The sequence below is a fragment of the Symsagittifera roscoffensis genome, chromosome 1, assembly GCF_963678635.1.
Source record: "Symsagittifera roscoffensis chromosome 1, txSymRosc1.1, whole genome shotgun sequence".
NCBI lineage: Eukaryota > Metazoa > Xenacoelomorpha > Acoela > Convolutidae > Symsagittifera > Symsagittifera roscoffensis.
Window position 1 is genome coordinate 95,506,647 of NC_087062.1, and position 24,062 is coordinate 95,530,708.

At 36.9% G+C, this 24,062-nt stretch overlaps 1 protein-coding gene and 22 non-coding genes across 23 annotated transcripts in view; 22 read left to right on the forward strand and 1 right to left on the reverse strand.

The window, feature by feature from the left end:
* Positions 1-24,062, reverse strand: part of LOC134857265 (serine dehydratase-like) — a 260,322-nt gene that overhangs the window by 14,413 nt on the left and 221,847 nt on the right. The gene's annotated exons all lie outside the window — the stretch shown is intronic.
* Trnae-cuc (transfer RNA glutamic acid (anticodon CUC)) lies at positions 7,416-7,487 on the forward strand. Its single transcript has one exon. It is a non-coding gene; the product is annotated as a tRNA-Glu (tRNA).
* Positions 8,038-8,109, forward strand: Trnae-cuc (transfer RNA glutamic acid (anticodon CUC)). Its single transcript has one exon. It is a non-coding gene; the product is annotated as a tRNA-Glu (tRNA).
* Positions 9,724-9,795, forward strand: Trnae-cuc (transfer RNA glutamic acid (anticodon CUC)). Its single transcript has one exon. It is a non-coding gene; the product is annotated as a tRNA-Glu (tRNA).
* Trnae-cuc (transfer RNA glutamic acid (anticodon CUC)) lies at positions 10,294-10,365 on the forward strand. Its single transcript has one exon. It is a non-coding gene; the product is annotated as a tRNA-Glu (tRNA).
* On the forward strand, positions 11,142-11,213 carry Trnae-cuc (transfer RNA glutamic acid (anticodon CUC)). The gene has a single exon. It is a non-coding gene; the product is annotated as a tRNA-Glu (tRNA).
* Positions 11,732-11,803, forward strand: Trnae-cuc (transfer RNA glutamic acid (anticodon CUC)). The gene has a single exon. It is a non-coding gene; the product is annotated as a tRNA-Glu (tRNA).
* Positions 12,319-12,390, forward strand: Trnae-cuc (transfer RNA glutamic acid (anticodon CUC)). The gene has a single exon. It is a non-coding gene; the product is annotated as a tRNA-Glu (tRNA).
* On the forward strand, positions 12,906-12,977 carry Trnae-cuc (transfer RNA glutamic acid (anticodon CUC)). Its single transcript has one exon. It is a non-coding gene; the product is annotated as a tRNA-Glu (tRNA).
* Trnae-cuc (transfer RNA glutamic acid (anticodon CUC)) lies at positions 13,495-13,566 on the forward strand. Its single transcript has one exon. It is a non-coding gene; the product is annotated as a tRNA-Glu (tRNA).
* Positions 14,084-14,155, forward strand: Trnae-cuc (transfer RNA glutamic acid (anticodon CUC)). Its single transcript has one exon. It is a non-coding gene; the product is annotated as a tRNA-Glu (tRNA).
* Positions 14,673-14,744, forward strand: Trnae-cuc (transfer RNA glutamic acid (anticodon CUC)). Its single transcript has one exon. It is a non-coding gene; the product is annotated as a tRNA-Glu (tRNA).
* Trnae-cuc (transfer RNA glutamic acid (anticodon CUC)) lies at positions 15,249-15,320 on the forward strand. Its single transcript has one exon. It is a non-coding gene; the product is annotated as a tRNA-Glu (tRNA).
* On the forward strand, positions 15,838-15,909 carry Trnae-cuc (transfer RNA glutamic acid (anticodon CUC)). Its single transcript has one exon. It is a non-coding gene; the product is annotated as a tRNA-Glu (tRNA).
* Positions 18,215-18,286, forward strand: Trnae-cuc (transfer RNA glutamic acid (anticodon CUC)). The gene has a single exon. It is a non-coding gene; the product is annotated as a tRNA-Glu (tRNA).
* On the forward strand, positions 19,552-19,623 carry Trnae-cuc (transfer RNA glutamic acid (anticodon CUC)). Its single transcript has one exon. It is a non-coding gene; the product is annotated as a tRNA-Glu (tRNA).
* On the forward strand, positions 20,125-20,196 carry Trnae-cuc (transfer RNA glutamic acid (anticodon CUC)). The gene has a single exon. It is a non-coding gene; the product is annotated as a tRNA-Glu (tRNA).
* On the forward strand, positions 20,679-20,750 carry Trnae-cuc (transfer RNA glutamic acid (anticodon CUC)). Its single transcript has one exon. It is a non-coding gene; the product is annotated as a tRNA-Glu (tRNA).
* Positions 21,269-21,340, forward strand: Trnae-cuc (transfer RNA glutamic acid (anticodon CUC)). The gene has a single exon. It is a non-coding gene; the product is annotated as a tRNA-Glu (tRNA).
* On the forward strand, positions 21,842-21,913 carry Trnae-cuc (transfer RNA glutamic acid (anticodon CUC)). The gene has a single exon. It is a non-coding gene; the product is annotated as a tRNA-Glu (tRNA).
* Positions 22,690-22,761, forward strand: Trnae-cuc (transfer RNA glutamic acid (anticodon CUC)). The gene has a single exon. It is a non-coding gene; the product is annotated as a tRNA-Glu (tRNA).
* Trnae-cuc (transfer RNA glutamic acid (anticodon CUC)) lies at positions 23,279-23,350 on the forward strand. The gene has a single exon. It is a non-coding gene; the product is annotated as a tRNA-Glu (tRNA).
* Trnae-cuc (transfer RNA glutamic acid (anticodon CUC)) lies at positions 23,868-23,939 on the forward strand. The gene has a single exon. It is a non-coding gene; the product is annotated as a tRNA-Glu (tRNA).

The following is a 24,062-nucleotide window of genomic DNA, read 5'->3' on the forward strand; positions in this document are numbered from 1 at the left end:
CATCCTTCGGTCTCTGTTTTTTGAACATTTGATTTCTGGGAACTTTTTTGATTGTACGGTTTTTCAGATCTTGAAAGGCTCTTTCATTGTTAACTGCGACTGATATTGGCTTGTTTTCGCCATTCTCGCAGAAAATTTTTCTTGACAGTTGTTAGTTGTTGTGATAAAGCCCATATTGTGTGCTTTTTTTTAAATATCAGCCTTACGCTTTGGTAAATATTCACCGATAAGCATGGTTTTTTGTGAGCATTAATGACGCATTTAGCTATCACTTATTTGTGGGATGACATAACTTGATATCACAGGATTTAACCTTGATTTGAAGATACTTGTCGAGGAATTGGTAGATGATGTAGCAAATTTTGTTCAAATCAAACGGTGCATTCTCAAACATAATACAATTTTTCGAGCTGTAGCGCTTCTGTTCCGATAAATTTTTCTTCAAGCTCCTCACTTCTTTTTTATACTTCACAATTTCTTCAGTTCGGTTGATGATAGTTTCGGTATTTCGCTTCAAATCTTCAATTATCATTTTCAAGACTGATTGCATTTCTGCCATCTGAAACTATTTAGTAAGTCACAACAATTAGGTTTCTTAATGGTAAAATTAATCGTTCGTTATCTTAACTGTAAAATGTAAACGCAAAAACTAATGTACCAGTTTATAGTAAACAAAACGACGATAGAAACTACAAAAGGTGGTATTATTTCTCTCTCGTTCAGTAGCACAGACTTTATGCTCCAATCGCAATCTCTTTTCTTAAAAAAAAGAAAAAAAGTCGGATTTTTTCGGATCTTTTTATCTTTTTTGCAGTGGAAGAGGACCTGGGAGCTAGAAAGATATTGCAATTTTCTTAATCGAAATCTTTTCTTTTTGTGACAACGTAGTTCCATTGCTTCATTTTTAGCTGGAGTTTAAACCTCCGTTTTTTTCTTCGCAGGTTATTGAGGCTGATCAATAGTCACGGACATAATAGTGAATACTCTTATATAGGTCCTGTCTTAGTCAGTAGCACAGATTTTATGCTCCAATCACAATTTCATGTTTTTTTTTTAAAAAAATAAAAAAAGTCGGATTTTTTTGGATCTTTTTATCTTTTTTGCAGTGGAAGAGGACCTGGGAGCTATTAAGATATTGCAATTTTCTTAATCGAAATCTTTTCTTTTTGTGACAGTATAGTTCCATTGCTTCATTTTTAGCTGGAGTTTAGACCTCCGTTTTTTTCTTCGCTGGTTATTGAGGCTGATCAATAGTCACGGACATAGTGATTACTCTTATATAGGTCCTGTCTTGGTCATGTTTTTGGGAAAAGTTTTAAAATTTGTTGAAACTCAGATTTTTTTTGCGGTTCCGCTCTTGATTTTTTTCTAAGTTCAACTCATTCCTTTCATTAATGGAAGGCAAACTCCACTATCGAACAGCAAAAATTTAAAGGTTGCGAAAAACGAGATCGACTTCTAGTTTCGAAAGTGTAATTTAATTTTCAGATTTCCTAAGCAAAAAAAAACCAGGTCTTTCCTTTTTCCCAAAGTCGGTCATTTTGATCAAAAAAGTGTCAACAATAAGCAGTTTTTGGATTAGAAGAGCTTTAAGGCCATTTAATTTGAGTTTGAGAATCCAAAGTTGAATTTTTTCAAAAATTGATTTTTTGTTTTTCTATTTTTTTGCTTTCATGACCTTACGAGCGTTGTGATTTGTTTTTAGCTATCTGATATAACCGTCGCTATCAATTAAATACCAGTTAGTTTTGTACGATATGACCATCTGGACCCAATGGAGCGACCAATTTCAGTTGCCGACAATTGCAAAAGAAAATCTGGACATAGAGAGTCTAAACGGACCGGAGGTACCAGAAACACAAATCACCATCTTGGAGCAAGTCACAGGAAGCGATTCGGACATAAACAGAGCCAGTAGAGAGACAGACGAAGAACAAGAACGCGATGAAACAAAATGAAGCCGCTGAAGAAAAGCGGATCAATGAAGAGAAAAGAAAATTCAATGGATTGGGACGGTCTAAAGCGGACAAAAAACTTCGCTCGATCTTAATTTTTAATTTGGGAGCGAAGGAAAAAAGGGTCATCGCTCAAAAGAACCGGCGGGTCAAGATTATAGCGATCTCATTTACACAGTTCTGGACTTTACTCGACGCAGCCTTCAATAACCTCCTAACACAACGTTCGAGAGGTACAATTTATCAAATCGCCAACAGAAAGACCGGGAATCATAAAACTAATTCTGGGGAGCACTAACGGACTTGGCGAGAACTTGTTATAATAGAGAGAATGACGAAGCCGAATAGGTAACAGATGTTTTCATTTGTAACATGAGAAACACTGACACCCAAAGAAAACTTCTATCCGCCACGATAAGCCCGTCAGAAGCACTCAACCAGGCCTTGATCGATGAAAAAGGGTAATTTAACCATCAAAAACTGACCAACATGGCGCGATCGTCGACCAATGGTCCAGTTTTCAAGTCTTTTAACTGTCACAATCAGATCAAGAAAGAACCAAGCCTCAACTTACAAAAAAGTAACGCGTGCATGAAATGTGGGAACCCGTTTACGAAAGGACATCTAAACGTATGCCCAGCGAAGAACATAACATGTAAAAATTGTAACTAAAAAGGACACTTCGCTAAATAATGTAAATCTCGTAACAAACGACCTACTATAAATACTGTAAATGATAGCTATGTAAATATTGAGAATTATGCATACGTCTCTCCGGAAAGTTCATGGGGGTGAAAATCAAGAAACGTGCGATGTGATAAACGCCTGGAACGAATGCGGACAGAGTGACGACGACGGTTTCTCAGTGCTGAGCGTTAGAACAATCTACGATCGAAATGGGCTGGAAAACAAGAAACTGTTAAATATAGGTTTGGGATGGGAAATGATCGTGAACATGAATATCCCGGTAGACTCAGCGAGCCCTGTAAGCTTTTTGAAACAAAACGTGTTCCACGAGCTACCGAATGAAGAAGAGTATTAAAGACCTGTATTGCGGCTTCCCAGGCGATACCATCAACATCTTAGTAAAGATCATCGTTAGGACACAATCCAACGGGTGGATCAGTGAAGAAACGCCGTTGTTTATCACTGGTGGTCATGAACGCAACATTTTGGATAACGATAACTTACCTAAGTTAGGCATCGAAGTGAAACAGAAGAAATACCCCCAGCCGATTTGCACAGTCGCCCAACCATCATTCGAGATTAAGTGGATAAAGTCTCATTCAACAAATGACAAAATTTTATTAAGTTGAAAGAACTATTCTCCCGAGTGGGAAAAATCCCTAACGATCACAAGGTCACACACTTCCATTCCCCGTTTAAACAGCTACAGGCAAAAGGGATAAGAGTTCCCTTACTCTTACTTGCGGGAGTAAATGAAGAGTGGAGACCGTGGGTCACATTATAAAACTTGAAAAAGGTGACGAAGATTGTTTTATCAGCCCGATTGTTATAACCCGGAAGAGAGACGGTTTGATTAAATTGGCATTAGATTCTAAATTTTTAAATGACTAGATTTTTAAAAACAAAAATCAAATGCCAAATATTCACGAACTCATAGACAACGTGGCCTTACAAATCTCAGAAAAACCCAATGGACAAGTCTGGTTTAGCAACTTGGATCTGAAAAACGCATATACTCAATTTAAATTGTGCGAGAAAATGAGTAAACAATGTAATTTCAGTATCGTGGGCGGCGAAACAACGGTAACATATCAATTTTTAACTAGACTTTTTGGACTGGGTGATATGCCCAATGAATTTCAACGGGTCATGGACTCACTTTTAAAGAACATTCCGTTCACAAATTGTTACATAGAGACGATATACTGGTAGCATGGAAGGGATCTCTGGAGGAACATAAATCAATAGTCTATAAAATCCTAACAATTCTGGACAAGAATAATATGGTGGTGAAATGAGGGAAATGCCAATTCTTCAAACCTGAAGTACAATAGCTAGGCTTCAAAATTTCGGGAGAGGGAGTACGACCGTTGGTCGATAAAACAGATGCTATCAAGAATTTACCAATCCCCAAGAACATTTCGGAACTGCGATGATTCTTCGGCTCCAAAAACCAGTATGTAAAATTTGTTCCGAACTTATCAACTTTAAGTTCCCCACTACATCCTCTGTTAAACAAAAAATCTGTATATAAATGGGACAATAATCACTCCTCAGCCTTCGAATAACTAAAAACCGAAGTTGTGATTATTACAGAAAACAGCCACTTCGTTATAAAAGAAAAAACCAGGTTAAAAACGGACGCATCACATAGCGGCCTGGCCGCAATTTTAGAACAGCTTCAAGGATGCAGTGGAAAACGATTGCTTTCGCATCAAGGTTTTTAAATAATCATGAAATGAAAAATTCTACGAACGAATTAGAAATACTGGGCATGGTGTGGGCCTTAGAACAATTTAGAAATTACATTTACGGGGCAGAACTCGCAATCTTTACGGACCATAAAGCCTTACTCTCGGCTCTTTCGGCTAACCACGCAAATAAGAGTATGCATAGCCGATTGACCCGTTAAGTAAACAGATTGTTACCTTTTAATTTTAAAGTTTCCCACATCCCAGGAAAAGATATGGGTTTTACTGACCTTTTGTCTAGATTACCATCGGGCAAAGCCCTTCCACCGTCTTACTACGACGAAGATTTTGTAGTCGCTTCAATTGACAAAATTAAGAATATTTTATCTAATAGAGACCATTTTAATCCTGTAAATGTAAAAATAGTAGATAGACCGTCGGTCGCTGTAAATATTTATACACTAGTTAATAAAAATATCTCGTTTTGAGAAGAAACTCAAGCGATTTGATTGGTCAAGATTCTTTGTATAGCTCTTTAGTTAATTTCAAGCTCAATTTTTTTGTCGCTATTATATCTTGTATTGCTCAGTCAATAAAATATTGCGATAAAATTTCGCAGATAATGTCTTTTTACATTTCATCTTTAAAAATAAACATTTAATTTTTAAAAAAAATAAAACTTTGATATCTTAAAATTGGAGGATATTATCGGCCCTCTAATTATAAAGCCTGAAGAACACAATATTACCTAAAAAATTTGAAGATGACCATATTTCAGACGACCATGCAAACTTACTGAAGAGATTTAAAGCCGACCTAAACCTACCCAATTCTCCGATATTCCCCGAAGATCACTGTTCCAAGAAATTTTTACAACTGATGACGAGAGAAGACAAAGTTATTTGGGACTTGATTGACACAATAACTACCAAACGGCCAATGGACATTCACGGAACATATATGAAAAACCTTCTCGAAGGACCTTCACGTGAAAGATGATTTATTATTCCTGGGTAATAAATTAGTCGTGCCGGCAACTACAGGTCGTCTGATTGAGTGTCCATGTCCGCGTCAAGATAACCGTCTTCCCCACCGTCGTGCAATTCCCAGTTTCTGGCCCGTCGGTAAGATAGAATCGATTTCCCTTCATCTAAGCGATTATTAAAGGAAATCAGATTTTTCAAACTAGTGTTAGCCGTTCTATTAAAGTGTTTCTCGAACGGAGTACAACCGATTGTAGATTGATTTTTTGATTCTAAGGTTCCAGATAATTTTTTCGATCGAGGAAGGTTTTGGTAAATCAAATGACATGGCTAATAATTTAGACTTTACAGTGTAAACCAGTCTTTCCACAAGCCCATTAGATCTATGATCGCCGATTGTACAGTAAATGTATTCAAAGTTGTAATTTTTGCAGAAGTTTTTAAAATCGTGTGATAAAAAACATGACCCGTGGTCGACTCTAATCTTCCTTGGCAATTCGTGAAGGTAACAATAATCGTTCAAAAATGAGATAACCGTGTCTGAAGAAGTTTTGTTTACTACCTTGGCCAATGGGAACTTATTGAGGCGGTCAACGCATAAGAGAATGTATTTTTTTTGTTCCCCAAAACGCGTCCGAAGTTCCTGCGAAGTCCAGGTTTATCTCCTCGTTCGCAAACGTCAATGTCGGTAAATTTGTAGTATGGTCGGTACCTAGCAAAACTTTGAGGCTCTTACCGGCTTTCAGGATTTGATTACAAGACTTACCGTGATGATATGTCTCTCGGTAGGTATGAGGCCACCAAATGTATTCCGCGAGAAACTTCATCCCGAATTGGCCTGGGTGTGTCTTGTGTAGCATTGCGGTGAAGGTTCCCCTAATAGTTGCCGGCACGACTAATTTTTTACCCAGGAAAAATAAATCATCTTTCACGTGAAGGTCCTTCGAGAAGGTTTTTCATATATGTTCTGTGAATGTACATTGGCCGTTTGGTTTTTATTGTGTCAATCAAATCCCAAATAACTTTGTCTTCTCTCGTCATTAGTTGTGAAAGTTTCTTGGAACAGTGATCTTCGGGGAATATCGGAGAATTGGGTAGGTTTAGGTCGGCTTTAAATCTCTTCAGTAAGTTTGCATGGTCGTCTGGAGTATGGTCATCTTCAAATTTTAAGGTAATATTGTGTTCATCAGGCTTTATAATTAGAGGGCCGGTAATATCCTCCAATTTTATTATATCAAAGTTTTATTTTTTTTAGGAACTAAATGTTTATTTTTAAAGATGAAATGTAAAAAGACATTATCTGCGAAATATTATCGCAATATTTTATTGACTGAGCAATACAAGATATAATAGCGACAAAAACTTTGAGCTTGAAATTAACTAAAGAGCTATACAAAGAATCTTGACCCATCAAATCGCTTGAGCTTCTTCTCCAAACGAGATAATATTATTAACGAGTGTATAAATATTTACAGCGACCGACGGTCTATCTACTATATTTACATTTACAGGATTAAAATGGTCTCTATTAGGTAAAATATTCTTAATTTTGTCAATTGAAGCGACTACACTCACTAGTAAGGCGCTCGAAAAAAAATACAAATAAAATTAAAATACGAATAAAATTAAAATCCCAGTTGGTCTAGCGGTCAGGATTTGTGGCTCTCACGCACAAGGACCGGGTTCGACTCCGGGACTGAGAGGTCTATTAATTTTTTAATTGATTTTTTCTGCGTATTAACTTCTTGGATAGATCAGAGCAGAAAATTTGTGCGTGCTTATCTTCAAATAGAAAAACGTGCCATTAAGGCGCTCACTTTTTTCGAAACAAAAATACAAAATACTTTGTTCGAAAAATAAAACAAATAGCCCAGTTGTTCTAGCGGTCAGGATTTGCGGCTCTCACACACAAGGCCCGGGTTCGAATCCCGGACTGGTAAGTCTCACCCACAAGGACCGGGTTCGACTCCCGGACTGTGAAGTCTATTGATTTTTAAATAGAAAAACGTGCCATTAGGGCGCTTACTTTATTCGAAAAAAAACAATTAGCGCAGTTGATCTAGCGGTCAGCATTTGTGGCTCGAAAAAAAATACAAATAGCCTAGTTGGTCTAGCGGTCAGGATTTGTGGCTCTCACCCACAAGGCACGGGTTCGACTCCCGTACTAGGAAGTCTCAACCACAAGGCCCGGGTTCGACTCCCGGACTGTGAAGTCTGTTATTTTTTTAATTGATTTTTTCTTCCTATTAAGTTCTTGGATCGATCAGAGCAGAAAACTTGTGCGTTTTTTTTTCTTCAAATAGAAAAACGTGCCATTAGGGCGCTCACTTTATTCGAAAAATTGATTTTTTCTTCCTATTAACTTCTTGGATCGATCAGAGCAGAAAACTTGTGCGTGTTTATCTTCAAATAGAAAAACGTGCCATTAAGGCGCTCACTTTATTCGAAAAAAAAATACAAAATACTTTGTTCGAAAAATAAAACAAATAGCCCAGTTGCTCTAGCGGTCAGGATTTGCGGCTCTCACACACAAGGACCGGGTTCGAATCCCGGACTGGTAAGTCTCACCCACAAGGACCGGGTTCGACTCCCGGACTGTGAAGTCTATTGATTTTTAAATAGAAAAACGTGCCATTAGGGCGCTCACTTTATTCGAAAAAAAACAATTAGCGCAGTTGATCTAGCGGTCAGCATTTGTGGCTCGAAAAAAAAATACAAATAGCCTAGTTGGTCTAGCGGTCAGGATTTGTGGCTCTCACCCACAAGGCCCGGGTTCGACTCCCGTACTAGGAAGTCTCAACCACAAGGCCCGGGTTCGACTCCCGGACTGTGAAGTCTGTTATTTTTTTAATTGATTTTTTCTTCCTATTAAGTTCTTGGATCGATCAGAGCAGAAAACTTGTGCGTGTTTTTTTCTTCAAATAGAAAAACGTGCCATTAGGGCGCTCACTTTATTCGAAAAATTGATTTTTTCTTCCTATTAACTTCTTGGATCGATCAGAGCAGAAAACTTGTGCGTGTTTATCTTCAAATAGAAAAACGTGCCATTAAGGCGCTCACTTTATTCGAAAAAAAAATACAAATAGCCCAGTTGGATTTGTGGCTCTCACCCACAAGGCCCGGATTCGACTCCCGTACTAGGAAGTCTCAACCACAAGGCCCGGGTTCGACTCCCGGACTGTGAAGTCTGTTATTTTTTTAATTGATTTTTTCTTCCTATTAAGTTCTTGGATCGATCAGAGCAGAAAACTTGTGCGTGTTTTTTTCTTCAAATAGAAAAACGTGCCATTAGGGCGCTCACTTTATTCGAAAAATTGATTTTTTCTTCCTATTAACTTCTTGGATCGATCAGAGCAGAAAACTTGTGCGTGTTTATCTTCAAATAGAAAAACGTGCCATTAAAGCGCTCACTTTATTCGAAAAAAAAAATACAAATAGCCCAGTTGGATTTGTGGCTCTCACCCACAAGGCCCGGATTCGACTCCCGGACTGGGAAGTCATTTAATTTTTTAATTGATTTTTTCTTCCTATTAACTTCTTGGATCGATCAGAGCAGAAAACTTGTGCGTGTTTATCTTCAAATAGAAAAACGTGCCATTAAGGCGCTCACTTTATTCGAAAAAAAAAATACAAATAGCCCAGTTGGTCTAGCGGTCAGGATTTGTGGCTCTCACCCACATGGCCCGTGTTCGGCGTTGTGCGTATTTATCTTCAAGTAGAAAAACGTGCCATTAAGGCGCTCACTTTATTCGAAAAAAATACAAATAGCCCAGTTGGTCTAGCGGTCAGGATTTGGGGCTCGAAAAAAGAAACTCAAATAGCCCAGTTGGTCTAGCGGTCAGGATTTGTGTCTATCACCCACAAGGCCTGGGTTCGACTCCCGGACTAGGAAGTCTATTAATTTTTTTATTGATTTTTTCTTCCTTATGCCAATTACGCATAATTGAATCCTTAGAGAGTTATTTGAAGTTGTATAGGTTACAAGAACTTAAAAAGTTGAAAAACTTCATGAATCGATTAGAGCAGAAAACTTGTGCGTGTTTATCTTCAAACAGAAAAACGTGCAATTAGGCGCTCACTGTATTCGAAAAAAAATCACATTTAATTTGATATTGCAGTTGGTCCAGTGGTTAGGATTTGCGCTATTCACCAACAAGACAAGGGTTCGACTCCCGGAATGGGAAATCTATAAAAAAAATTTAAATGAATTTCTTTTCCTATTAACTATTACGCTCAATTGAGTTCTTTGAGAGCTCTTTGAAGTTGTATAGGATGCAAGAACTTAAAATGTTGCAAAACTTCTTAGATCGATCAGAGCAGAAAACTTGTGCGTGTTTATCTTCAAATAGAAAAACGTGCCATTGAGGCGATCAATTTATTCGAAAAAAAATACAATTAACATTAATATCCCAGTTGGTCTAGCGGTCAAGATTTGTGGCTCTCACCCACAAGGCCCGGGTTCGACTCCCGGACTGGGAACTCTATTAATTTTTTAATTGATTTTTTCTTCCTATTAACTATTACGCTCAATTGAATCGTTTAAGAGCTCTTTGAAGTTGTATAGGATACAAGAACTTAAAATGTTGCAAAACATCTTGGATCGATCAGAGCAGAAAACTTGTGCGTGTTTATCTTCAAATAGAAAAACGTGCCATTGAAGCGCTCACTTTATTCGAAAAAAAATACAATTAACATTAATATCCCAGTTGGTCTAGCAGTCATGATTTCTGGCTCTAACCCACAAGGACCGTGTTCGACTCCCGGACTGGAAAGTCTATTAGCTTTTATTTGATTTTTTTTCCCTTTTAACTGAGTTCTTAGAGACTTCTTTGAAGTTGTATAGGTTACAAGAACTTAAAATGTTGAAAAACTTCATGAATCGATCAGAGTAGAAAACTTGTGCGTGTTTATCTTCAAATAGAAAAACGTGCCATTAAGGCGCTCACTTTAATCAAAAAAATACAAGTAAATTTAACATCCCAGTTGGTCTAGCGGTGAGGATTTGTGGCTCTCACCTGAAAGGCCCGGGTTCGACTCCCGGACTGGGAGGTCTATTAATTTTTTAATTGAATTTTTCTTCCTATTAACTATTACGCTCAATTGAGTTCTTTGAGAGTTCTTTGAACTTCATGAATCGATAAGAGCAGAAAACTTGTGCATGTTTATCTTCAACAGAAAAACGTGCCAATTAGGAGCTCACAGTATTCGAAAAATAATCACATTAAAACTTGCTATTGTAGTTGGTCCAGCGGTTAGGATTTGTAGCTTTCATCAACAAGACACGGGTTCGACTCCCGGAATGGGAAATCTATAAACAAAAATTTAAATAAATTTCTTTTTCCTTTTAACTATTACGCTCAGTTGAATCGTTTAAGAGCTCTTTGAAGTTGTATAAAATACAAGAACTTAAAATGTTGCAAAACTTCTTAGATCGATCAGAGCAGAAAACTTGTGCGTGTTTATCTTCAAATAGAAAAACGTGCCATTGAGGCGCGCACTTTATTCGAAAAAAAAAACACAATTAATATTAATATCCCAGTTGGTCTAGCGGTCAAAATTTCTGGCTCTAACCCACAAGGATCTGGTTCGACTCCCGGACTGGGAAGTCTATTAGCTTTTTATTTGATTTTTTCTCCCTTTTAACTATTACGCTCAATTGAGTTCTTAAAAACTTCTTTGAAGTTGTATAGGTTACAAGAACTTAAAATGTTGAAAAACTTCATGAATCGATCAGAGCAGAAAACTTGTGCGTGTTTATCTTCAAATAGAAAAACGTGCCATTAAGGCGCTCACTTTATTCGAAAAAAATACAAATAAGTTTAAAATCCCAGTTGGTCTAGCGGTCAGGATTTGTGGCTCTCACCCACAAGGCCCGGGTTCGACTCCCGGACTGGGAAATCTATTAATTATTTAAAAAACGATTTATTTTTCCTATTAACTATTACGCTAAATTGAGTTCTTTGAGAGTCCTTTGAAGTTGTATACGATACAAGATTTTAAAATGTTGAAAAAAAATATAGATCGATCAGAGCAGAAAACTTGTGCGTGTTTATCTTCAAATAGAAAAACGTACCATTGAGGCGCGCACTTTATTCGAAAAAAAAACACAATTAACATTACTATCCCAGTTGGTCTAGCGGTCAGAATTTCTGGCTCTAACCCACAACGACCTGGTTCGACTCCAGGACAGGGAAAACTATTAGCTTTTTATTTGATTTTTTCTCCCTTTTAACTATTACGCTCAATTGAGTTCTTAAAAACTTCTTTGAAGTTGTATAGGTTACAAGAACTAAAAATGTTGAAAAACTTCATGAATCGATCAGAGCAGAAAACTTGTGCGTGTTTATCTTCAAATAGAAAAAGGTGCCATTAAGGCGCTCACTTTATTCGAAAAAAAATACAAATATGTTTAAAATCCCAGTTGGTCTAGCGGTCAGGATTTGTGGCTCTCTCCAACAAGGCCCGGGTTCGACTCCCGGACTGGGAAATCTATTAATTATTTCAAAATCGATTTATTCTTCCTATTAACTATTACGCTAAATTGAGTTCTTTGAGAGTCCTTTGAAGTTGTATACGATACAAGATTTTAAATTGTTGAAAAAAAATATAGATCGATCAGAGCAGAAAACTTGTGCGTGTTTATCTTCAAATAGAAAAACGTGCCATTGAGGCGCGCACTTTATTCGAAAAAAACACAATTAACATTAATATCCCAGTTGGTCTAGCGGTCAGAATTTCTGGCTCTAACCCACAAGGACCTGGTTCGACTCCCGGACTTGGAAGTCTATTAGCTTTTTATTTGATTTTTTCTCCCTTTTAACTATTACGCTCAATTGAGTTCTTAAAAACTTCTTTGAAGTTGTATAGGTTACAAGAACTTAAAATGTTGAAAAACTTCATGAATCGATCAGAGCAGAAAGCTTGTGCGTGTTTATCTTCAAATAGAAAAACGTGCCATTAAGGCGCTCACTTTATTCGAAAAAAATACAAATAAGTTTAAAATCCCAGTTGGTCTAGCGGTCAGGATTTGTGGCTCTCACCCACAAGGCCCGGGTTCGACTCCCGGACTGGGAAATCTATTAATTATTTCAAAAGCGATTTATTCTTCCTATTAACTATTACGCTACATTGCGTTCTTTGAGAGTCGTTTGAAGTTGTATACGATACAAGATTTTAAAATGTTGATAAAAAATATAGATCGATCAGAGCAGAAAACTTGTGCGTGTTTATCTTCAAATAGAAAAACGTGCCATTGAGGCGCGCACTTTATTCAAAAAAAACACAATGAACATTAATATCCCAGTTGGTCTAGCGGTCAGAATTTCTGGCTCTAACCCACAAGGACCTGGTTCGACTCCCGGACTGGGAGTTCTATTAGCTTTTTATTTGAATTTTTCTCCCTTTTAACTATTACGCTCAATTGAGTTCTTAAAAACTTCTTTGAAGTTGTATAGGTTACAAGAACTTAAAATGTTGAAAAACTTCATGAATCGATCAGAGCAGAAAACTTGTGCGTGTTTATCTTCAAATAGAAAAACGTGCCATTAAGGCGCTCACTTTATTCGAAAAAAATACAAATAAGTTTAAAATCCCAGTTGGTCTAGCGGTCAGGATTTGTGGCTCTCACCCACAAGGCCCGGGTTCGACTCCCGGACTGGGAAAGCTATTAATTATTTAAAAAACGATTTATTCTTCCTATTAACTATTACGCTAAATTGAGTTCTTTGAGAGTCCTTTGAAGTTGTATACGATACAAGATTTTAAAATGTTGAAAAAAAATATAGATCGATCAGAGCAGAAAACTTGTGCGTGTTTATCTTCAAATAGAAAAACGTACCATTGAGGCGCGCACTTTATTCGAAAAAAAAACACAATTAACATTACTATCCCAGTTGGTCTAGCGGTCAGAATTTCTGGCTCTAACCCACAAGGACCTGGTTCGACTCCCGGACAGGGAAAACTATTAGCTTTTTATTTGATTTTTTCTCCCTTTTAACTATTACGCTCAATTGAGTTCTTAAAAACTTCTTTGAAGTTGTATAGGTTACAAGAACTTAAAATGTTGAAAAACTTCATGAATCGATCAGAGCAGAAAGCTTGTGCGTGTTTATCTTCAAATAGAAAAACGTGCCATTAAGGCGCTCACTTTATTCGAAAAAAATACAAATAAGTTTAAAATCCCAGTTGGTCTAGCGGTCAGGATTTGTGGCTCTCACCCACAAGGCCCGGGTTCGACTCCCGGACTGGGAAATCTATTAATTATTTCAAAAGCGATTTATTCTTCCTATTAACTATTACGCTACATTGAGTTCTTTGAGAGTCGTTTGAAGTTGTATACGATACAAGATTTTAAAATGTTGATAAAAAATATAGATCGATCAGAGCAGAAAACTTGTGCGTGTTTATCTTCAAATAGAAAAACGTGCCATTGAGGCGCGCACTTTATTCAAAAAAAAAACACAATTAACATTAATATCCCAGTTGGTCTAGCGGTCAGAATTTCTGGCTCTAACCCACAAGGACCTGGTTCGACTCCCGGACTGGGAAGTCTATTAGCTTTTTATTTGATTTTTTCTCCCTATTAACTATTACGCTCAATTGAGTTCTTAAAAACTTCTTTGAAGTTGTATAGGTTACAAGAACTTAAAATGTTGAAAAACTTCATGAATCGATCAGAGCAGAAAACTTGTGCGTGTTTATCTTCAAATAGAAAAACGTGCCATTAAGGCGCTCACTTTATTCGAAAAAAATACAAATAAGTTTAAAATCCCAGTTGGTCTAGCGGTCAGGATTTGTGGCTCTCACCCACAAGGCCCGGGTTCGACTCCCGGACTGGGAAATCTATTAATTATTTAAAAAACGATTTATTCTTCCTATTAACTATTACGCTAAATTGAGTTCTTTGAGAGTCCTTTGAAGTTGTATACGATACAAGATTTTAAAATGTTGAAAAAAAATAAAGATCGATCAGAGCAGAAAACTTGTGCGTGTTTATCTTCAAATAGAAAAACGTACCATTGAGGCGCGCACTTTATTCGAAAAAAAACACAATTAACATTACTATCCCAGTTGGTCTAGCGGTCAGAATTTCTGGCTCTAACCCACAAGGACCTGGTTCGACTCCCGGACAGGGAAAACTATTAGCTTTTTATTTGATTTTTTCTCCCTTTTAACTATTACGCTCAATTGAGTTCTTAAAAACTTCTTTGAAGTTGTATAGGTTACAAGAACTAAAAATGTTGAAAAACTTCATGAATCGATCAGAGCAGAAAACTTGTGCGTGTTTATCTTCAAATAGAAAAACGTGCCATTAAGGCGCTCACTTTATTCGAAAAAAAATACAAATATGTTTAAAATCCCAGTTGGTCTAGCGGTCAGGATTTGTGGCTCTCACCAACAAGGCCCGGGTTCGACTCCCGGACTGGGAAATCTATTAATTATTTCAAAATCGATTTATTCTTCCTATTAACTATTACGCTAAATTGAGTTCTTTGAAAGTCCTTTGAAGTTGTATACGATACAAGATTTTAAATTGTTGAAAAAAAATATAGATCGATCAGAGCAGAAAACTTGTGCGTGTTTATCTTCAAATAGAAAAACGTGCCATTGAGGCGCGCACTTTATTCGAAAAAAACACAATTAACATTAATATCCCAGTTGGTCTAGCGGTCAGAATTTCTGGCTCTAACCCACAAGGACCTGGTTCGACTCCCGGACTGGGAAGTCTATTAGATTTTTTCTCCCTTTTAACTATTACGCTCAATTGAGTTCTTAAAAACTTCTTTGAAGTTGTATAGGTTACAAGAACTTAAAATGTTGAAAAACTTCATGAATCGATCAGAGCAGAAAGCTTGTGCGTGTTTATCTTCAAATAGAAAAACGTGCCATTAAGGCGCTCACTTTATTCGAAAAAAATACAAATAAGTTTAAAATCCCAGTTGGTCTAGCGGTCAGGATTTGTGGCTCTCACCCACAATGCCCGGGTTCGACTCCCGGACTGGGAAATCTATTAATTATTTCAAAAGCGATTTATTCTTCCTATTAACTATTACGCTACATTGAGTTCTTTGAGAGTCGTTTGAAGTTGTATACGATACAAGATTTTAAAATGTTGATAAAAAATATAGATCGATCAGAGCAGAAAACTTGTGCGTGTTTATCTTCAAATAGAAAAACGTGCCATTGAGGCGCGCACTTTATTCAAAAAAAAACACAATTAACATTAATATCCCAGTTGGTCTAGCGGTCAGAATTTCTGGCTCTAACCCACAAGGACCTGGTTCGACTCCCGGACTGGGAAGTCTATTAGCTTTTTATTTGATTTTTTCTCCCTTTTAACTATTACGCTCAATTGAGTTCTTAAAAACTTCTTTGAAGTTGTATAGGTTACAAGAACTTAAAATGTTGAAAAACTTCATGAATCGATCAGAGCAGAAAACTTGTGCGTGTTTATCTTCAAATAGAAAAACGTGCCATTAAGGCGCTCACTTTATTCGAAAAAAAATACAAATAAGTTTAAAATCCTAGTTGATCTAGCGGTCAGGATTTGTGGCTCTCACCCACGAGGCCCGGGTTCGACTCCCGGACTGGGAAATCTGTTAATTATTTCAAAAGCGATTTATTCTTCCTATTAACTATTACGCTAAATTGAGTTCTTTGAGAGTCCTTTGAAGTTGTATACGATACAAGATTTTAAAATGTTGAAAAAAAATATAGATCGATCAGAGCAGAAAATTTGTGCGTGTTTATCTTCAAATAGAAAAACGTGCCATTGAGGCGCGCACTTTATTCGAAAAAAAAACACAATTAACATTAATATCCAAGTTGGTCTAGCGGTCAGAAATTCTAGCTCTAACCCACAAGGACCTGGTTCGACTCCCGGACTGGGAAGTCTATTAGCTTTTTATTTGATTTTTTCTCCCTTTTAATTATTACGCTCAATTGAGTTCTTAAAAATTTCTTTGAAGTTGTATAGGTTACAAGCACTTAAAATGTTGAAAAACTTCATGAATCGATCAGAGCAGAAAACTTGTGCGTGTTTATCTTCAAATAGAAAAACGTGCCAGATTCTAAGGTTCCAGATAATTTTTTCGATCGAGGAAGGTTTTGGTAAATCAAATGACATGGCTAATAATTTAGACTTTACAGTGTAAACCAGTCTTTCCACAAGCCCATTAGATCTATGATCGCCGATTGTACAGTAAATGTATTCAAAGTTGTAATTTTTGCAGAAGTTTTTAAAATCGTGTGATAAAAAACATGACCCGTGGTCGACTCTAATCTTCCTTGGCAATTCGTGAAGGTAACAATAATCGTTCAAAAATGAGATAACCGTGTCTGAAGAAGTTTTGTTTACTACCTTGGCCAATGGGAACTTATTGAGGCGGTCAACGCATAAGAGAATGTATTTTTTTTGTTCCCCAAAACGCGTCCGAAGTTCCTGCGAAGTCCAGGTTTATCTCCTCGTTCGCAAACGTCAATGTCGGTAAATTTGTAGTATGGTCGGTACCTAGCAAAACTTTGAGGTTCTTACCGGCTTTCAGGATTTGATTACAAGACTTACCGTGATGATATGTCTCTCGGTAGGTATGAGGCTACCAAATGTATTTCGCGAGAAACTTCATCCCGAATTGGCCTGGGTGTGTCTCGTGTAGCATTGCGCTGAAGGTTCCCCTAATAGTTGCCGGCACGACTAATTTTTTACCCAGGAAAAATAAATCATCTTTCACGTGAAGGTCCTTCGAGAAGGTTTTTCATATATGTTCTGTGAATGTACATTGGCCGTTTGGTTTTTATTGTGTCAATCAAATCCCAAATAACTTTGTCTTCTCTCGTCATCAGTTGTGAAAGTTTCTTGGAACAGTGATCTTCGGGGAATATCGGAGAATTGGGTAGGTTTAGGTCCGGCTTTAAATCTCTTCAGTAAGTTTGCATGGTCATCTTCAAATTTTAAGGTAATATTGTGTTCATCAGGCTTTATAATTAGAGGGCAGGTAATATCCTCCAATTTTATTATATCAAAGTTTTATTTTTTTAGGAACTAAATGTTTATTTTTAAAGATGAAATGTAAAAAGACATTATCTGCGAAATAATATCGCAATATTTTATTGACTGAGCAATACAAGATATAATAGCGACAAAAACTTTGAGCTTGAAATTAACTAAAGAGCTATACAAAGAATCTTGACCCATCAAATCGCTTGAGTTTCTTCTCCAAACGAGATATTATTATTAACGAGTGTATAAATATTTACAGCGACCGACGGTCTATCTACTATATTTACACTTACAGGATTAAAATGGTCTCTATTAGGTAAAATATTCTTAATTTTGTCAATTGAAGCGACTACAAAATCTTCGTCGTAGTAAGGCGCTCACTTTATTCGAAAAAAAATACAAATAAAATTAAAATACGATTAAAATTAAAATCCCAGTTGGTCTAGCGGTCAGGATTTGTGGCTCTCACGCACAAGGCCCGGGTTCGACTCCGGGACTGAGAGGTCTATTAATTTTTTAATTGATTTTTTCTTCGTATTAACTTCTTGGATCGATCAGAGCAGAAAATTTGTGCGTGCTTATCTTCAAATAGAAAAAAGTGCCATTAAGGCGCTCCTTTTTTTCGAAACAAAAATACAAAATACTTTGTTCGAAAAAAAAAACAAATAGCCCAGTTGCTCTAGCGGTCAGGATTTGCGGCTCTCACACACAAGGCCCGGGTTCGACTCCCGGACTGGTGAGTCTCACCCACAAGGACCGGGTTCGACTCCCGGACTGTGAAGTCTATTAATTTTTAAAAAGAAAAACGTGCCATTAGGGCGCTCACTTTATTCGAAAAAAAAACAATTAGCGCAGTTGATCTAGCGGTCAGCATTTGTGGCTCGAAAAAAAATACAAATAGCCTAGTTGGTCTAGCGGTCAGGATTTGTGGCTCTCACCCACAAGGCCCGGGTTCGACTCCCGTACTAGGAAGTCTCAACCACAAGGCCCGGGTTCGACTCCCGGACTGTGAAGTCTATTATTTTTTTAATTGATTTTTTCTTCCTATTAAGTTCTTGGATCAATCAGAGCAGAAAACTTGTGCGTGTTTATCTTCAAATAGAAAAACGTGCCATTAAGGCGCTCACTTTATTCGAAAAATTGATTTTTTCTTCCTATTAACTTCTTGGATCGATCAGAGCAGAAAACTTGTGCGTGTTTATCTTCAAATAGAAAAACGTGCCATTAAGGCGCTCACTTTATTCGAAAAACAAAATACAAATAGCCCAGTTGGATTTGTGGCTCTCACCCACAAGGCCCGGATTCGACTCCCGGACTGGGAAGTCATTTAATTTTTTAATTGATTTTTTCTTCCTATTAACTTCTTGGATCGATCAGAGCAGAAAACTTGTGCGTGTTTATCTTCAAATAGAAAAACGTGCCATTAAGGCGCTCACTTTATTCGAAAAAAAAAAATACAAATAGCCCAGTTGGTCTAGCGGTCAGGATTTGTGGCTCTCACCCACATGGCCCGTGTTCGGCGTTGTGCGTATTTATCTTCAAGTTGAAAAACGTTCTATTAAGGCGCTCACTTTATTCGAAAAAAATACAAATAGCCCAGTTGGTCTAGCGGTCAGGATTTGGGGCTCGAAAAAAGTAATACAAATAGCCCAGTTGGTCTAGCGGTCAGGATTTGTGTCTATCATCCACAAGGCCTGGGTTCGACTCCCGGACTGGGAAGTCTATTATTTTTTTTATTGATTTTTTCTTCCTTATGCCAATTACGCATAATTGAAGAATCCTTAAAGAGTTTTTTGAAGTTGTATAGGTTACAAGAACTTAAAAAGTTGAAAAACTTCATGAATCGATTAGAGCAGAAAACTTGTGCGTGTTTATCTTCAAACAGAAAAACGTGCAATTAGGCGCTCACTGTATTCGAAAAAAAATCACATTTAAATTTGATATTGCAGTTGGTCCAGTGGTTAGGATTTGCGGTTTTCACCAACAAGACAAGGGTTCGACTCCCGGAATGGGAAATCTATAAAAAAATTTAAATGAATTTCTTTTTCCTATTAACTATTACGCTCAATTGAGTTCTTTGAGAGCTCTTTGAAGTTGTATAGGTTACAAGAACTTAAAATGTTGAAAAACTTCATGAATCGATCAGAGCAGAAAACTTGTGCGTGTTTATCTTCAAATAGAAAAACGTGCCATTAAGGCGCTCACTTTATTCGAAAAAAATACAAATAAGTTTAAAATCCCAGTTGGTCTAGCGGTCAGGATTTGTGGCTCTCAACCACAAGGCCCGGGTTCGACTCCCGGACTGGGAAATCTATTAATTAATTAAAAAACGATTTATTCTTCCTATTAACTATTACGCTAAATTGAGTTCTTTGAGAGTCCTTTGAAGTTGTATACGATACAAGATTTTAAAATGTTGAAAAAAAATATAGATCGATCAGAGCAGAAAACTTGTGCGTGTTTATCTTCAAATAGAAAAACGTGCCATTGAGGCGCGCACTTTATTAGAAAAAAAACACAATTAACATTACTATCCCAGTTGGTCTAGCGGTCATGATTTCAGGCTCTAACCCACAAGGACCGTGTTCGACTCCCGGACTGGAAAGTCTATTAGCTTTTATTTGATTTTTTCTCCCTTTTAACTGAGTTCTTAGAGACTTCTTTGAAGTTGTATAGGTTACAAGAACTTAAAATGTTGAAAAACTTCATGAATCGATCAGAGTAGAAAACTTGTGCGTGTTTATCTTCAAATAGAAAAACGTGCCATTAAGGCGCTCACTTTAATCGAAAAAGTACAAGTAAATTTAACATCCCAGTTGGTCTAGCGGTGAGGATTTGTGGCTCTCACCCAAAAGGCCCGGGTTCGACTCCCGGACTGGGAAGTCTATTAATTTTTTAATTGATTTTTTCTTCCTATTAACTATTACGCTCAATTGAGTTCTTTGAGAGTTCTTTGAACTTCATGAATCGATAAGAGCAGAAAACTTGTGCATGTTTATCTTCAAACAGAAAAACGTGCCAATTAGGAGCTCACAGTATTCGAAAAATAATCACATTAAAACTTGCTATTGTAGTTGGTCTAGCGGTTAGGATTTGTAGCTTTCACCAACAAGACACGGGTTCGACTCCCGGAATGGGAAATCTATAAACAAAAATTTAAATGAATTTCTTTTTCCTTTTAACTATTACGCTCAATTGAATCGTTTAAGAGCTCTTTGAAGTTGTATAAAATACAAGAACTTAAAATGTTGCAAAACTTCTTAGATCGATCAGAGCAGAAAACTTGTGCGTGTTTATCTTCAAATAGAAAAACGTGCCATTAAGGCGCTCACTTTATTCGAAAAAAATACAAATAAGTTTAAAATCCCAGTTGGTCTAGCGGTCAGGATTTGTGGCTCTCACCCACAAGGCCCGGGTTCGACTCCCGGACTGGGAAATCTATTAATTATTTCAAAAGCGATTTATTCTTCCTATTAACTATTACGCTAAATTGAGTTCTTTGAGAGTCCTTTGAAGTTGTATACGATACAAGATTTTAAAATGTTGAAAAAAAATTTAGATCGATCAGAGCAGAAAACTTGTGCGTGTTTATCTTCAAATAGAAAAACGTGCCATTGAGGCGCGCACTTTATTCGAAAAAAAAAACACAATTAACATTAATATCCCAGTTGGTCTAGCGGTCAAAATTTCTGGCTCTAACCCACAAGGATCTGGTTCGACTCCCGGACTGGGAAGTCTATTAGCTTTTTATTTGATTTTTTCTCCCTTTTAACTATTACGCTCAATTGAGTTCTTAAAAACTTCATTGAAGTTGTATAGGTTACAAGAACTTAAAATGTTGAAAAACTTCATGAATCGATCAGAGCAGAAAACTTGTGCGTGTTTATCTTCAAATTGAAAAACGTGCCATTAAGGCGCTCACTTTATTCGAAAAAAATACAAATAAGTTTAAAATCCCAGTTGGTCTAGCGGTCAGGATTTGTGGCTCTCACCCACAAGGCCCGGGTTCGACTCCCGGACTGGGAAATCTATTAATTATTTAAAAAACGATTTATTCTTCCTATTAACTATTACGCTAAATTGAGTTCTTTGAGAGTCCTTTGAAGTTGTATACGATACAAGATTTTAAAATGTTGAAAAAAAATATAGATCGATCAGAGCAGAAAACTTGTGCGTGTTTATCTTCAAATAGAAAAACGTGCCATTGAGGCGCGCACTTTATTCGAAAAAAAACACAATTAACATTACTATCCCAGTTGGTCTAGCGGTAAGAATTTCTGGCTCTAACCCACAAGGACCGTGTTCGACTCCCGGACTGGAAAGTCTATTAGCTTTTATTTGATTTTTTCTCCCTTTTAACTGAGTTCTTAGAGACTTCTTTGAAGTTGTATAGGTTACAAGAACTTAAAATGTTGAAAAACTTCATGAATCGATCAGAGTAGAAAACTTGTGCGTGTTTATCTTCAAATAGAAAAACGTGACATTAAGGCGCTCACTTTAATCGAAAAAATACAAGTAAATTTAACATCCCAGTTGGTCTAGCGGTGAGGATTTGTGGCTCTCACCCAAAAGGCCCGGGTTCGACTCCCGGACTGGGAAGTCTATTAATTTTTTAATTGATTTTTTCTTCCTATTAACTATTACGCTCAATTGAGTTCTTTGAGAGTTCTTTGAACTTCATGAATCGATAAGAGCAGAAAACTTGTGCATGTTTATCTTCAAACAGAAAAACGTGCCAATTAGGAGCTCACAGTATTCGAAAAATAATCACATTAAAACTTGCTATTGTAGTTGGTCTAGCGGTTAGGATTTGTAGCTTTCACCAACAAGACACGGGTTCGACTCCCGGAATGGGAAATCTATAGACAAAAATTTAAATGAATTTCTTTTTCCTTTTAACTATTACGCTCAATTGAATCGTTTAAGAGCTCTTTGAAGTTGTATAAAATACAAGAACTTAAAATGTTGCAAAACTTCTTAGATCGATCAGAGCAGAAAACTTGTGCGTGTTTATCTTCAAATAGAAAAACGTGCCATTGAGGCGCGCACTTTATTCGAAAAAAAAACACAATTAATATTAATATCCCAGTTGGTCTAGCGGTCAGAATTTCTGGCTCTAACCCACAAAGACCTGGTTCGACTCCCGGACTGGGAAGTCTATTAGCTTTTTATTTGATTTTTTCTCCCTTTTAACTATTACGCTCAATTGAGTTCTTAAAAACTTCTTTGAAATTGTATAGGTTACAAGAACTTAAAATGTTGAAAAACTTCATGAATCGATCAGAGCAGAAAACTTGTGCGTGTTTATCTTCAAATAGAAAAACGTGCCATTAAGGCGCTCACTTTATTCGAAAAAAATACAAATAAGTTTAAAATCCCAGTTGGTCTAGCGGTCAGGATTTGTGGCTCTCACCCACAAGGCCCGGGTTCGACTCCCGGACTGGGAAATCTATTAATTATTTCAAAAGCGATTTATTCTTCCTATTAACTATTACGCTAAATTGAGTTCTTTGAGAGTCCTTTGAAGTTGTATACGATACAAGATTTTAAAATGTTGAAAAAAAATTTAGATCGATCAGAGCAGAAAACTTGTGCGTGTTTATCTTCAAATAGAAAAACGTGCCATTGAGGCGCGCACTTTATTCGAAAAAAAAACACAATTAACATTAATATCCCAGTTGGTCTAGCGGTCAAAATTTCTGGCTCTAACCCACAAGGATCTGGTTCGACTCCCGGACTGGGAAGTCTATTAGCTTTTTATTTGATTTTTTCTCCCTTTTAACTATTACGCTCAATTGAGTTCTTAAAAACTTCATTGAAGTTGTATAGGTTACAAGAACTTAAAATGTTGAAAAACTTCATGAATCGATCAGAGCAGAAAACTTGTGCGTGTTTATCTTCAAATAGAAAAACGTGCCATTAAGGCGCTCACTTTATTCGAAAAAAATACAAATAAGTTTAAAATCCCAGTTGGTCTAGCGGTCAGGATTTGTGGCTCTCACCCACAAGGCCCGGGTTCGACTCCCGGACTGGGAAATCTATTAATTATTTAAAAAACGATTTATTCTTCCTATTAACTATTACGCTAAATTGAGTTCTTTGAGAGTCCTTTGAAGTTGTATACGATACAAGATTTTAAAATGTTGAAAAAAAATATAGATCGATCAGAGCAGAAAACTTGTGCGTGTTTATCTTCAAATAGAAAAACGTGCCATTGAGGCGCGCACTTTATTCGAAAAAAAAAACACAATTAACATTACTATCCCAGTTGGTCTAGCGGTCAGAATTTCTGGCTCTAACTCACAAGGACCTGGGTCGACTCCCGGACTGGGAAAACTATTCGTTTTTTTTTGATTTTTTCTCCCTTTTAACTATTACGCTCAATTGAGTTCTTAAAAACTTCTTTGAAGTTGTATAGGTTACAAGAACTAAAAATGTTGAAAAACTTCATGAATCGATCAGAGCAGAAAACTTGTGCGTGTTTATCTTCAAATAGAAAAACGTGCCATTAAGGCGCTCACTTTATTCGAAAAAAATACAAGTATGTTTAAAATCCCAGTTGGTCTAGCGGTCAGGATTTGTGGCTCTCACCAACAAGGCCCGGGTTCGACTCCCGGACTGGGAAATCTATTAATTATTTCGAAAGCGATTTATTCTTCCTATTAACTATTACGCTAAATTGAGTTCTTTGAGAGTCCTTTGAAGTTGTATACGATACAAGATTTTAAAATGTTGAAAAAAAATATAG